At 35.2% G+C, this 13,628-nt stretch overlaps 1 long non-coding RNA gene across 1 annotated transcript in view; it reads right to left on the bottom strand.

Moving 5' to 3' along the window:
- LOC140228697 (uncharacterized) overlaps positions 1 to 13,628 on the bottom strand; it is a 78,185-nt gene that overhangs the window by 26,476 nt on the left and 38,081 nt on the right. The window contains exon 2 of the long non-coding RNA XR_011901251.1: positions 8,615 to 8,898. This is a non-coding gene — a long non-coding RNA (uncharacterized lncRNA). The remainder of the gene's footprint in view (positions 1 to 8,614; positions 8,899 to 13,628) is intronic.

Below are 13,628 nucleotides of genomic sequence, written 5' to 3'. Positions count from 1 at the left end.
ATACAGGAACAACCAACAACACAATTGTAGGTTGACACATCATAATTCTGGTTACATGAAAAATTGGCTGAAATTTGTTCTGAACAAATATCTACATGTTTGTTGATTGCATGGTATACCCAATCTCCCCCCCCCCTCCCCCCAAAAAAATGAATATTTTCAAAACCATGATGTGCAACTAGCCATATTTTCTCAAAAGAAAAATGTTTGACATAGGCCCCTATATGTAGGCCTCTACACATTGAACTTGTGGCTCCAAACTTATTCACTTGTCGAAATTCTATTCGCTTGCATACCAAATAGGGCCTTTTACTCACTCATTATAACTATCCTTATTAATGTAAGATTGTGACTCCCACGATTTCACAGATACTACCTTGCTCTTGTTTCAATAATGCTGAACAAAAACAAGGAATGTTTTTATTTTTCATCCACCTACCACAGAGTGCTCTAAAATTCCATCCAAAACTTCATTAATGCCAACTTCAGGTGGAATTTCATTGCAAAACCCCCGGTGAAAGAGTGCTAATACCTTTCGAGAGTTCCTCAACAAAAACTGATTTCGAAAGTACGCAGGTGTCAGTTGCACTGACCTTGTAACACGGACACACTCCCGATACTCTGTCCCACACGTGAATAATTGCAGCTACTCGCATCAATTTTATCCCACTCTTTTCCTTTCCATCTAAAAGGAACTATCATTCCCTCTCTTTCTCTCTTTATATTCTATGTCTCTTCTGAGTTGCTACAAGCTGATGTAATCCACAGGCGAGCCTGCACTTTCTGCAAATGGCCCTAGAGGGCAGGGTATGCAATTAAGCGCCACACACTGGTGGAGTAACAAGAACATTATAATTGTGATGGGAACATGAAGCCACATGGTGGCAGGCCAAACAGCATTACATTTGATGAATTGCTCTTCGTGTATTGATCTGAGGAGGGCCAAAGTGTTATTGGCAGACAGGGTGGAATGATTTATTTTGGTAGGAGTGCAATAAATAATAGGCCACATATACAAGCCAGCCTGTCAAGGCAGACTTTCCTCATTCATCAGTACTTCCATTAATAATCTGGAAACTATTTCATTCTGTGTGAAGGAGATGATTCTGCTTTGAATAAAATTGAACTACAGATTTGAGCAAGTGCAAAGAAAGTTTGCAAACTCCCTCCATCCAACCTATTTTTCCAAGCTTCTCCTACAACAGTAACATCTGATGTAGAATTTCGCCAGTGTGTTGTCGGGCCAGAAAGTACAGTGCATTTCTTTCTGTCTTTCCATATATTAGAAATTTTGCATCTAACAGAGACAATGTGTCTATGTTTGCAAAAATATATGCATAAAATAATGCCTGTTTGTCTTCATTTTGCACTGTGTTAGAAGAAACGTTGGACATTTGAATTTATCATTGATTGTTTTAACTGTCAAATTCAAATTATACTGTGCTCAATTAGTTCGTTCAATTGACTTTGTATTACATTTACGTATATAAAAAAAAAAGAAATTCAGAAATCAAATCAAATCAAATCAAATCAATGTAATTTTTTATATTATCACAAATTTGCAAAGTAGGCCTACATCATTTTCAACAATTCTACATATTCGGTTAGCACTCAGATTGAGTTGCAGTTTCATTTCAAAAGTGTTTTCACTCTAAATACATATGTATTTATCTGCATGTCTGCATTACATACATCAAGGCCATGCTTCAGTCAGCTCTTGTCTGGTTTAGATCTTGTATGAATGGAATTACTACACTCAAAGACAAATTGAAAATGTTTGACCTTGAATTTGATGCATTTTTGGTCATAATACCTACTGCTGCAATGAAGAGCTCACACTCCTTTCATGGATTTGTACTTTTCTTGTTTTTGCTGCGGTTTATCTTTTCTTTCTTTTTTTCATAGCGGATGTCTGATGAAACAAAAGTGGTCAAGGGTATAATCCAGTTTTCTGTTTTGTTTTTCTTCTTTCATGATATCCAACACATTTTGAGAGGATGAAAAAGTTGAACGAAAGTACATATATATATGTTGCACATACATCTTATCTTTTCTGGTTTCAAAGAAACAATTCTTGATTATTGAAAAAGCAAAATGGTAGGCCTATAGGGGGAATGAGTTTAAGAGAGAAATTTAAAGCCACTATTTACCATTTGTAGATGAAAAAAAAAAACAGTTTTAGTGCTTCAAAGTAGTTCTAGATGTGAGTTAGGGATAGAAACAACTTATATAGGAGTGTTAATCAGTATAATCATTGTTACGTATTTACAAAATGTTAACAATAGTTTTATTAAAATCATTTAATCAACAAAAAAAATAAAAGCACCATGTGTTTTCTGTCCGCCCGTTTTGCCGCATGTGTGAAAGTGCATTGTATGCATGAAGTGTCTGAAGGCACAAACAGATAAATGCCATTTTCAAAGTTTTTTTTTTTTTTTTTAAGTAAGGTCAACATCAAATAGAGGAAAATAAAATCTTTACAATGATGCACATTAAATTACACAAAATATCTGTGAGAAAATATCATCAAAACTATCACATACATTTTAATCCTTTTACTTTGCTTTTCAACAGATTCAATTTAAAATATTGTATCTCAAGTTGAGAAAAACGGTTATATCGCTTTCTGCATTTAAACTCTTCACACGTCCTAGGGGCTGTAGCAGCCACAGCCACAGCCACATTTTATTCATTACAAAATTTATAGGTCTCACACTACTGCCTAGGGCAGTCCCCTAACCATTTATTCCATGTGTGAACAGAACGTGGAGGATGCTCCAGCAATTGTGAACAAACTTCTACTGAACTTCACACATTTTTTTTTTTTTTATTAAAGATGTGCATAACACATTCCAACCTCCAACACATTCAACATTTAACATGCAAAATCAACTTCTCTGCATGTGCACATACATTTTGTATTGTGCCATTCATTATATCACATGCATCAAAATCACATTGAAGTCCTCACTTTTTTATTTGCAATCATGTCAAATATGGGTTGCATCATTGGAGTTTCCTTCAATTAGTTTCTCTGAATGTATTCCTATCTGGAAATGAAATAGAAACTTAATTGATTGATTGATAGGAAAATGGCCAAGAGCATGAATCTCTGTGAATTACTCTTGTGGAAATTCATGAGCACAACATAATTTCATATAAATGTGAGCAGGATGATTGCATTCCTACCCTCAGGTGCAGAAACACATGGTGATCAGTCCCTAGGAAAAACATAAACAAACAAACAAACAAACAAACAAGCAAAATATATATGTATATATATATAATATATATATATATATATATAAAGGGTGTATATATATATATCAATATATGTATTCATAACTTTGGACCAGTCACTATGAGTCCTATGAACACAATGATCTGTGACTCTCCCTTTTTTGTTCTTTTTTTTCTTCTTCATTTTCTTTTGGGGACAGGATCCATCTTAAATGATGTCTATTTTGACTACACCATGCCACTGACCACTACCCTGACATTTGACTACACTCAGTGCGGCTAAAGCAGCATGACTGTAAGGAGGAATGTGGGTCATGGTAGGGATAAGATTTCATTTGTTTCTCCTCCAGATGGGACTTGATATTCTCTAAAACTGGGACACCCATTATTGACTTGAAGAATGACTGAATACAACCTCTGACATCAGTGAGTATTATATATCCAGGAACTTACTTCATTCAGATAGCTACTTGACTTTAAAATAACAGATATCTGGATATCAACAGTAATCCCTCCATTTTCCTTTGTACTAAAATTCAAAAAAGGAAACTTTTGCAAAGACAAAGTCAATCTGAATGAATGGCAACACACCACAGCTGAAGAGTAGCTTAAAGGCATAATTTACCATTTGCAGATGAAAGCATTAGTGCTTTAAAATAGTTCTAAAATGTGAGTTAGGGATAGAAACAACCACTGTCGAAATTTGAATCCGTATAATCGATGTTAAGTGTTGTTAAATACACAAAATGTGAACAATAGTTATAATAAAAATGTTTCCAGACTAAACCGTGTACAGTTACGGTTTATTGAGAAAAACCCTGATATCTCCTTATATTTTAGGTTTTATGGCAAATATTTCATATGGTAGGATGTTTTATGATACAACAGACCTACACATATGAATCAAATGTGATATCTTGAACATTTTTTAAATCACTGCTCCCAAAGGTAAACTGGACCTTTAAAGAATAAAAGACAAGAAAAAGCCGACATAAATATCAATAATCATACTTTGCATCAGAATATCTCTCGTTACCTTGGTGACAGGTATAATTGCCTGAGCAATTTATATATTTCTGAAAATAAACTGCTACAGGCACACAGGGCCTTATTCTACATAACATCTGAAAGGGTAGAATATAGGTGTTTCGCTGCATTTTTTTTTCTTAGCTACAAAATAAAATGATGAACATCACGGCAAATATAGGCCTAACAATTCGCTCAGTTTACTTGGGGCAGACACACTACACACTGTCATGAGCTTTATAGTCTATAGAGAAATTAGAGTTTCCATTAATATTGCACAGCCTGTAAAGCAGCCAAGTGTGGATAATCAATCACCATGAATTGAAATCAACAGCAAGAATAAATAATAAAAATGTGTAGATCTCCTTTGCATTAATCAAACATTTAAAAGCACAAAATTGTCAAGAGCATTAGCGGATAACAGCTCGTGAAAAAGTAGAAGCTGCCACGATGCATTTCACACATGATCAGACATTATAACACACCACAGTACAATTCTGTCCTATTAGGCAAACCACATGAGCCTCCTACGCATGTACTGAGCCTGAACATATTTATCGCAGTCAGACATACCTGCTACAATGTGTATGTACATTTCCTTCTTAAAATTATTTTAAATGTCACTCCCAAATTTGTCCTTCTTTCTTTTTTCTTTTTTTCAATTTGCATTTGTATACTCTTTCCTCTCTTTTACAGCTCTAATGCATGTGTCTAACATGCTGCTCATACAAATGGTAACCCACATTAAAAGTGTAGACTACTCTCAGTCTTGGCATTAATCACAATGCCATGTATTCAATATCAGACATTCTCTAAGAAAATCATTTTACGAAGTGTTCACATTCATTAAAATCAGTACAATTTCTCTAGTATGGCAAATAAAAATGGGAGAAGTTTAAGCTAACAGAACATGACAATCCAAGGTCTTATTTTTATGTGTGTCTGACATGTTGTTTCAGTCATCTTGTACAGCTCCTACATGTCAATTTTTTCTGACGCAGTCCTCATATTGTTTATTTGCACAAGGCGGCTTGCTGCCATTAATGCTTTGCTGTTGTTGTTAAGTCTTTATGAAACCTACAATCTCATGTAATTTAACTGCAAATGTACGCAGACACATGTACATGTAACTACATAATCAAATATTTTATTTGTTTTGTTTTTGATCACATGAAAATGATGCCTGCATAATTTTGTCATATGACAAAAATAGTGTAACTTAACAAGTCATGGTAATGTCATATATCAAATACCTTATTTTTACCAGATATCTTATGAAATCATACATACATTCAAGAGCCAATGGCATAGATTCCACTAAAAAGATGACACTCTGTTTAATAGAGAGTTACCTTCACAGTTTATATGACAATATTCTGGTAGTAATTAAATGTTCAAATCCAGTTAATAAAGAAATGACATACAGACAAAATGTTGATAAAATACATAGCTGTACAAGTTTCTAAATAATCCTCTGATGAACAGAATTCAAGCAACTTTTCAAGATCTAACATTTTTAGGAGTATCCACAGAAGTCTAAACACAAGTGTATGTCAGGGTCAGCATATTACAATCAAGTAGTGTATTTTTTTCTTGACAAACTTCATTTCAGTTTTTATTCTTATTTTTACTGCTAATAGTGCATATTTTTGAGATGTTAATCTTGTTACAAATATATCTAATTCATTAATGTAGAAAATAGAAAATGACAAGAGAACTCTTATGTGCATACTGAGTTGTTTTTGAATGAATATTGAAATGCAAATTATGGATGTCTACAACAAACATAAAACGTAGATAATGTTGTTATGTTGAGGTGTCATACTTTGAAGTTGGGTGATAATTTTTTTTTTTAAATCTAGTTTTAGATATTGTGGCAGATATAATTCATATGACAAAAATTTTCAAACACAATATCAATTTCTTTGTAAATATCTCTTGGGAAAATTGAAGGATGAGGAAATCTGAAAAATACCTAAAAAACTACATGCATATCATTTATTTTGTTTCTTGAGCATGTAATAAAAGAAACCATATAAAAGCCTGTGAGTTAGAGTTAGAGAAATAATATCCATTAGTTAGAACCTTAAAGGACAAGTACACATTAATATACACATGAATTGAGAGAATTAATACCACCCTAAAGATGCGACTTTTTGCACACAAAAAATATATTTTTCTTTTTAGAGTTCTCTTAATATTTTCCTCATATCATTCGATTCATAGATGCATATGACATCATACACTGTAGCAGTGTTCTCATCCAGTAGTGACAGCACAGAAATGTTCAAAATTCATAACTTGTGAACGGATTGTCTGATTTTCCTCAAACTTTCAATGATATGTTCTATGGATATCACTGCATTAACTCAATCCATGCGTATGTGTACATATGAAAGTGAACTTATACAAAGATCTAAAGAAGAACATCATTCCCTTTGGGGAAAGCTGCTCAAGTAAAGCACTGAGACAAAGGGACAGGTAGGTAAAATCTGAATAAAACTGTACAAGATATTACAAAGACAGCTAGAAAACAGATATTGTCCGTATTGTGGGGCAATGCTGATATCATTGCCCCGCGGTTTGAACGGCAATCGTGTCAGAAAGAGTCACCTCTCGCACTGGAGAAACCAAGGGTTTACAGTGATACATACGTAAAGCTATAACGCAAGGGGGCAATTCGGTACCATGGGGATGAAGGCAATTGTTTGAAAGCACCCAATTTCAACCAATCAGAATCAAGGATTCATCAAATGAGGTATATTATAACTACTTGAATATCAATTTGTAATCTCCTATGGTACTCCTGTATCCTCATAGCCTTTTCTGGAAAGGCATTCAGATCAGGTTATCAAAACAACACTTGCACAGTAGTCTTTGTTGTTTGATGGACAAAAACACCAAGTCTGCCGTAAGTTAACCCTTTAGCAACTGACGATTCTGTACATAATGGCTACAGTTCCGTTGAAAGTACAGCAATATTGCTCTCATTTTGACAATTTTCTAAATGATGTAAAATAGCTCACTGTATGTTGTTGTTGTTGTTGTTGGTTTGGTTTTTTTTTTTTTGTCTATTGTAAGATATGTTTATTTAAAAGCCTATTATGACTTTATCGAGAGAATAGTGTGTCACCGATATAATTCTGACATACTTTTGCTGATCTTTGACCTCTTTCAAATTACATTATGTAATTATTCCATTTGAACACAAAAACATTATAGAGCATTCAAAAAATGGACGGGTGGTTTTTGGCAGCTTAGGGAGTAATAAGACGGGCGGTTTCAGGTGGTTTTGGGCATTCCCAGGCATTTCAGTTACTTATGGGTTAATGTCAAATTCAATATCAGGGAATTGTTTTTACCCATTAGGCAGTATGTCCACAATATATTTTGCTCTGTGTAATTTGAGATAATGTGAAATCAGTTGAGTTATAGCCATAATGATTATGAACAAGACACACCATGAATTTTCCAATGACTGTGACTTTCCTAGTACCTGCCAAGTTCATATTATCAATCAATTTTCTCGGATATGATGATCTAATAGTTTTCTGCTTTTTAACTTGCTTGATTTTGATTCAGGCCTTGTTCTCCTTTAATCTCCACATTACGGGTTCCATCATTCATGAGTATGTCAGCTTGTATGTAGTACTTTGAATGATGGGCACTTGAAGGTGCATGCATGAAATATGATCGTTGAAACTGTCCTGCATATTGCATGAAGAAGTCTTTACACAGGAGTGATTCATTGCAAGCCAATTTTTTTCCTATTCTTTCTTTTTCTTTGCTGTTTACTCTCTCTTTTTCACAAGCACTCACCACAGAGCTTCAAGCAGGAACAATGTAATCTCTGTAACACAATGAGGATTTCCTCTGCTTTTTCCCCAAAAAGGATGTCAAATGGCATTTACAAAAAAAAACAAACAAAGAAAAAAAAAAGATGTTTTAAAATGCACACTGCAATATAGTTATAACAGGGCTGCACGCTAACCCATTTTTTCGACTGGTCCGACCTGCCTGTCAGATCAGTAGGTACCCAATTTTTCCATGTTTAACCGGTCCATTCCTGAAAAAAGTTACTGGTCCGACAGTGATTTTTACTGGTCAGGCACCGTCCGACCAGTGCCAGTGTGCAGCCTTGGTTATAATACATGTGAAATGATAACTTAGGGTACAGAAGTAGGTAAAAATTCAACTCTGCTACGACTTCAGCATATTGTACACTTGAAAAAGTTTGATTTTTTTTTCTTTTTCTTTTTTTTAACGCTGCTATAATTCCAGGAAAACAGATAAACACTTCTAAGACAACTAGCAAAGTGGGGCACACCAGTTCCTCTGGATATCTTACCCATCATCACAGCTGAATCCAGGGATGACATTGTGGAATCGCACATGACGAGCAACGGGGGAGGGGAGGAGGCAGAACGGCAATGGAAGCAGGGTACAGTGAGACCCAATTCAGGAGTTCCTCCAGACTGGGACTACTAGACAGTCTGACGGCAAAACCGATGTGAAGTCACATCAAACCGTTGATCTTGGCGGGCGTAGCACACTATCGGCGCACAGGAGCCGGTGGGACTGTCGCCCCTTGTTCAGCACTCTCTTCTTACAGACGAAACAGCGATAAGGAACCTACGGTAATGGCAAAAATACAAAAAATACATAATATTAAAGTACAGATGAATAAATACCTAATTTTTGCTTTAATAAAACAGTGCTACTACACTTTGCTACAATCATTTTATTTTATTTTTTTAATCATTATTATTTATTTATTTTTTTACCTGAAGATGATATCATACTGCTATTAATATCAAAGACTCTCTCAGGTTGAAAAAAAATATTCATTCTCTTTTGTAACAAACACAGGCTAAACTGCAGCTATGCATAGTTGCTACATCTTTCAAAGGGAGTACCACACACCTGGCAGTCATCACTAGCATGATATGTCGATCTGAAATAAGCTAAAACAATGTGCTTGGAAAGACAAAAACACATTTTTCACACATGTCATGTTGTCAGAGTTTCCTGAGTTTCCTGACTTTCATTTGCCCATATGCACCTGAATGACATTTTGAGCACATACACTGTATATGCATGTACATATACCATATATGAAAATACAAAGAAGTTCAAAAAGTACTTGAGAGTCCTCACATCACATAGCTTTGGAACTTGAAGTAAAAATATGTCATGAGATATGTTTTTCTTATACCGAAGGCCAAATTTGCACACTTTGATGTATACTGTGGAGCCTTGAACACAAAAAGAGGGCTACAATAGAAGAACCTTGCAGACTTATAAAAGGATCAGCACTTCAAAACACAGAAGTAAGATGTACCATACACTGCATGCATTCATTTGGGTTCTGCCCACATAGGCTTCTACAGTGGAGGGTGCATACATGTAAAACAATGTAACAGATATATCACAGTCGAACAGACATGAAAATCATATCAAACACTTTGAACATACCTAGCAAATTACAGAAGCATATACAGGTGCACACACACACACACTCACATACAATGTACACGTCATACAATGTGTATATTCACATCTAAAAGTGCATACACTAACTAGAAATAAATATATTATATTATATTATACTTTATAGCATCCATATATGTGTATTAAGCAGCCAAGAAGGTAGAACCTGGTAGTGTTTAAGTTTCTTTGTATTTTTGTTTTGGAGTAAATGTGATTGATTTGTAATGTAGGCTATTTTATTGTGTGTACTTTGTTTTGATGTTCATTACATTTTATCTGTACATAATGTGAGCAGGGCCCCTTGATAGAACAGTTAACCAAATGAAAGGGCTACCCTGCTAAAAAATATTGAAATAAATAAATAAATAAAGAACCTATAAAATAAAAATACCAACACAACAAAAGAGAAATAAAAATGTGATCCAAGGATCTGGTCAGGTGGCAGTCTACACTGTTTCCGCATCAAACACACTCCATGATTGGATGTGATGTTTGAAATTAAGTTTCTTGCAAACACACCCCCAGGTGAATCAATATGTGCTGGGCCTGATGCGAGTTGCATTGCATGTCGGAAGGCAGAAAAAAAAAAAAAGAAGAGGAAAAAATGCACACAAACATAAACACATTAAAAAAGGGGGAAAAAGAAATGAAAGTTTCCATAAAAAGATGTAGACCTGCAAACACGGTGTTCACCCGTGTATGCATTACACTCGATACAATTGTATGTGAGCAATAACTGATTGCAAAAACACGTCTGAGTATGATACCTAAAGAAATGAAATATACACCGGATGTAGTAGAGTGATTTCTCCTGAATGTAATAATCCATAGTTACCTACAATGTATAAACTTTGCATATCAATCCATACATCAAATAATATTTCTCCTTTATAAAGCAACATCTTTCTTTATCTTTAAATACAAAATACATATTACATTGAAATCTACGGCACTGAACTGCATGATCATATTGTTTTTTTCTTCTGATTGTGTTGAGTTGAGTTTAATTCATAACTGGTTTACTTTCCTTTTGTTTGTTTCTATACTTATGAATATTGCTTTTCTGTTTGCTTCACTCAAAATCAAAATCAAAATCTTTTTAACATCACAGACTTACAGAAGAACAGCCATTGGCTGAAGTGAGTGTACCATGGCAAAATAAAATAAACTTAAACTCAACAAAACTCAACTCTGTATTTCTATGTTTTTTCTATTACCATTGATTCACTCACTGCAATAGTTACCACCATATTTCCATCTATGGACATATCATCAGCTGAGAACAAGAAGAGCGCTTATCACATTCTAAGATTTGGCAAAAAAGGAAAAGAAATTAAAAAGTGGGTAGATTTAAAAGCATTGTCCCAAATATATGGTAAAATAGCACCCTTGTGGTTTTAACCTTTAACATTTTACTGAATATGAAAATAATTTAAAATTGATACCATAATGAAGAAATAAAACTCTGCAACATGATACCAATAACTGAGTGCCCCTCCCAAAAAAAAAAAAAATGCAATAAAGCCCTTCTTATTCTCAGCAAACGATATATATTATTGTCTACTATAAAGTATGAAATGAATACTGTACATGTATACTTAGAGAAAGAAATACATATACAGCATTGAGGTATTCTTCTTCCATTCTATCTGGATGGCTCCTCCTAAAATAGTGCAAAAAAAAAAATAACCCCTGAAAGTAAGAACTGGCAAACCAAAGAGAAAACAGAATTGTTACAAATGTAATTTACTATACCAGGTTGATTCAGTACTATGTAGTAATTAGACTTAAAATATCTTTTTACATCTTTTTGCTTCTTAGAGCATCATACCTTTATCATGTTAAACACGGTGATCCTTTAGATCATTATATTATCAAGATTAATTTCATGAAAAGTCGGAAGGGCTCTGCAGAAGCAAATTACATCTAGTAACATGTTTTATGGAATTTACTCTACATTTTATATTTCATTCTCATGTAACAAAAGCCAGCCACTCTTGACACATCGGCACATCCATGAGCAGCTATAATTGTCAAGTTGGATACACAACATTTCTCTCAAACTACACCCTTTTCTTTCCAAGGCTCCGTTTATTGTAGCAACAATTGCAAGATCTGTCTCCTAAAGTGAGTCTCTCATCACCAAAACATTCCAGCAGCTAGACAGCAATGAAACATGGCAATGGCATTGTTACATTGGTAAATGGAGCAGTTATTGCATCAGAAGAGCTCGACTGTCGAGTGAGCTCACAAACCAGGCCCAGTCTCCATTTCACGACATGAAACATGCATGCCATATTTGTTGCTGTATCAAATGCACCGGCGCGCCTCACTTTTGTTTTCCTCTCTAATCTCGTGTTTTCAACCAGCCCGCCCGAGCTGGGGGGACACACGGCACAACAAGCATACCAGCAATTTGCTGCCACTCAAGTGCACGTCTGGTTCAATGCCAAGCCTGTGTAATTCCAGCCGGCAACCAGAGACGGGGAGCCCTATAATTCGGTCATGGTCAAATGTCAAGCCACAGCCACCGTGTTGGTTACACCATGTGCTACGACGAGCCTGGGTCTCACGTCAAACACTAGCCACAGAACAAGCCCATGGGTGAGAAGCCCAGAGAGGTGCTTCAATCCCCGAACCACCGCAAACCCTATCTCTGAAAAAACTCTGAAACATCATCTGCGGTGATAACAAACTGTTGGCACACTTTTGAGTGTACAGCCACAATTACAAGGTATGACAGTTCAAAAAGTTCATCATGGAGGTCAGCTCAGACAATATAAATAGGTTTTAAAATATAATTTTCATATATGCACTGTAAACATGTATTATAAAATAGGCCTATATGATGAATATATACACACACGTATACAACCTGTACCATCGTCAACACCAAAACCTCATATGACAAAAAATATTCAGACACATAATTACACACAATAACCAAACAGCTGGAAGTCATGTTAACATTCCAGAAAAAAAAAAATCCACAAAGAATAATTAAGTCATCAATGTGACTGTTCTACAATGTAGGTCTGGATCAGGCCCTGGCTAGGCATGGCTGAGCCACATTGGGGAGTCATTTTGCCACACCCCAACCAAGAACAAACCTTTTGGTTTTTTTTAATGGTATTGTGGCTGTGAATGTATATCTGAGTGCAGTTTAGGCTGACCTGCAACCTCATGATTCAAAAGTTCAATGCATAAAATGTGAAGTAATGATTTGAGAAGACAGTAATAGTTCAGACTTCAGGTTGACAGCTACAAAGCATACTTCTAAGATAATATTTTTCTTGCACCCATGTAATATGCAGAATATGTTGCTGAAGAGTGAGACTTGCAATTTTCTAAATGAAAAAACAAAAACAAAAACAAAAACAAAACTGAATAAGGCTGTGTCAGCTTCCCATATGTTTTCATGTGTGGCTGATGTTGTGTTTTTCCTCGCATTGTCACCCAAGCAATTACAGCAGTCTGTCAGTCACGGCATATCTTCACGCTTTTCGCAAAACCTCCATGGCAACAGAATCCACAGCAACAGCTCTGTATGAAGGCTTGCCACAAAGTATGAGTGCAGTCTATTAATTTCTCACGTTCTTCCCAAGCATGAATGTATCTTAAAAGCATAGGCAGATACTTTTTTCAACTCGTGTCTAGCTTTCATGTGCCACACCAGAAGAAAACATGCAGAATCCAAGTACACAAATTTGCATAAAATCTGCATGACAAGAGTTCTGAGAACATATCCTCCATCAAGAATACAGTCCAAATTTTCTCCATGATTTATCTAAACAAATTCTAAATAGCACAAACTAACATTTGCAAGACTTGCTGAAAAGAACGCCAAAAATGACCACAATAGATATCAATAT

Source organism: Diadema setosum, chromosome 5 (assembly GCF_964275005.1).
Source record: "Diadema setosum chromosome 5, eeDiaSeto1, whole genome shotgun sequence".
NCBI lineage: Eukaryota > Metazoa > Echinodermata > Echinoidea > Diadematoida > Diadematidae > Diadema > Diadema setosum.
Note: the sequence above shows the minus strand (reverse complement) of the source record. Positions and strands in the feature narration are given on the sequence as shown.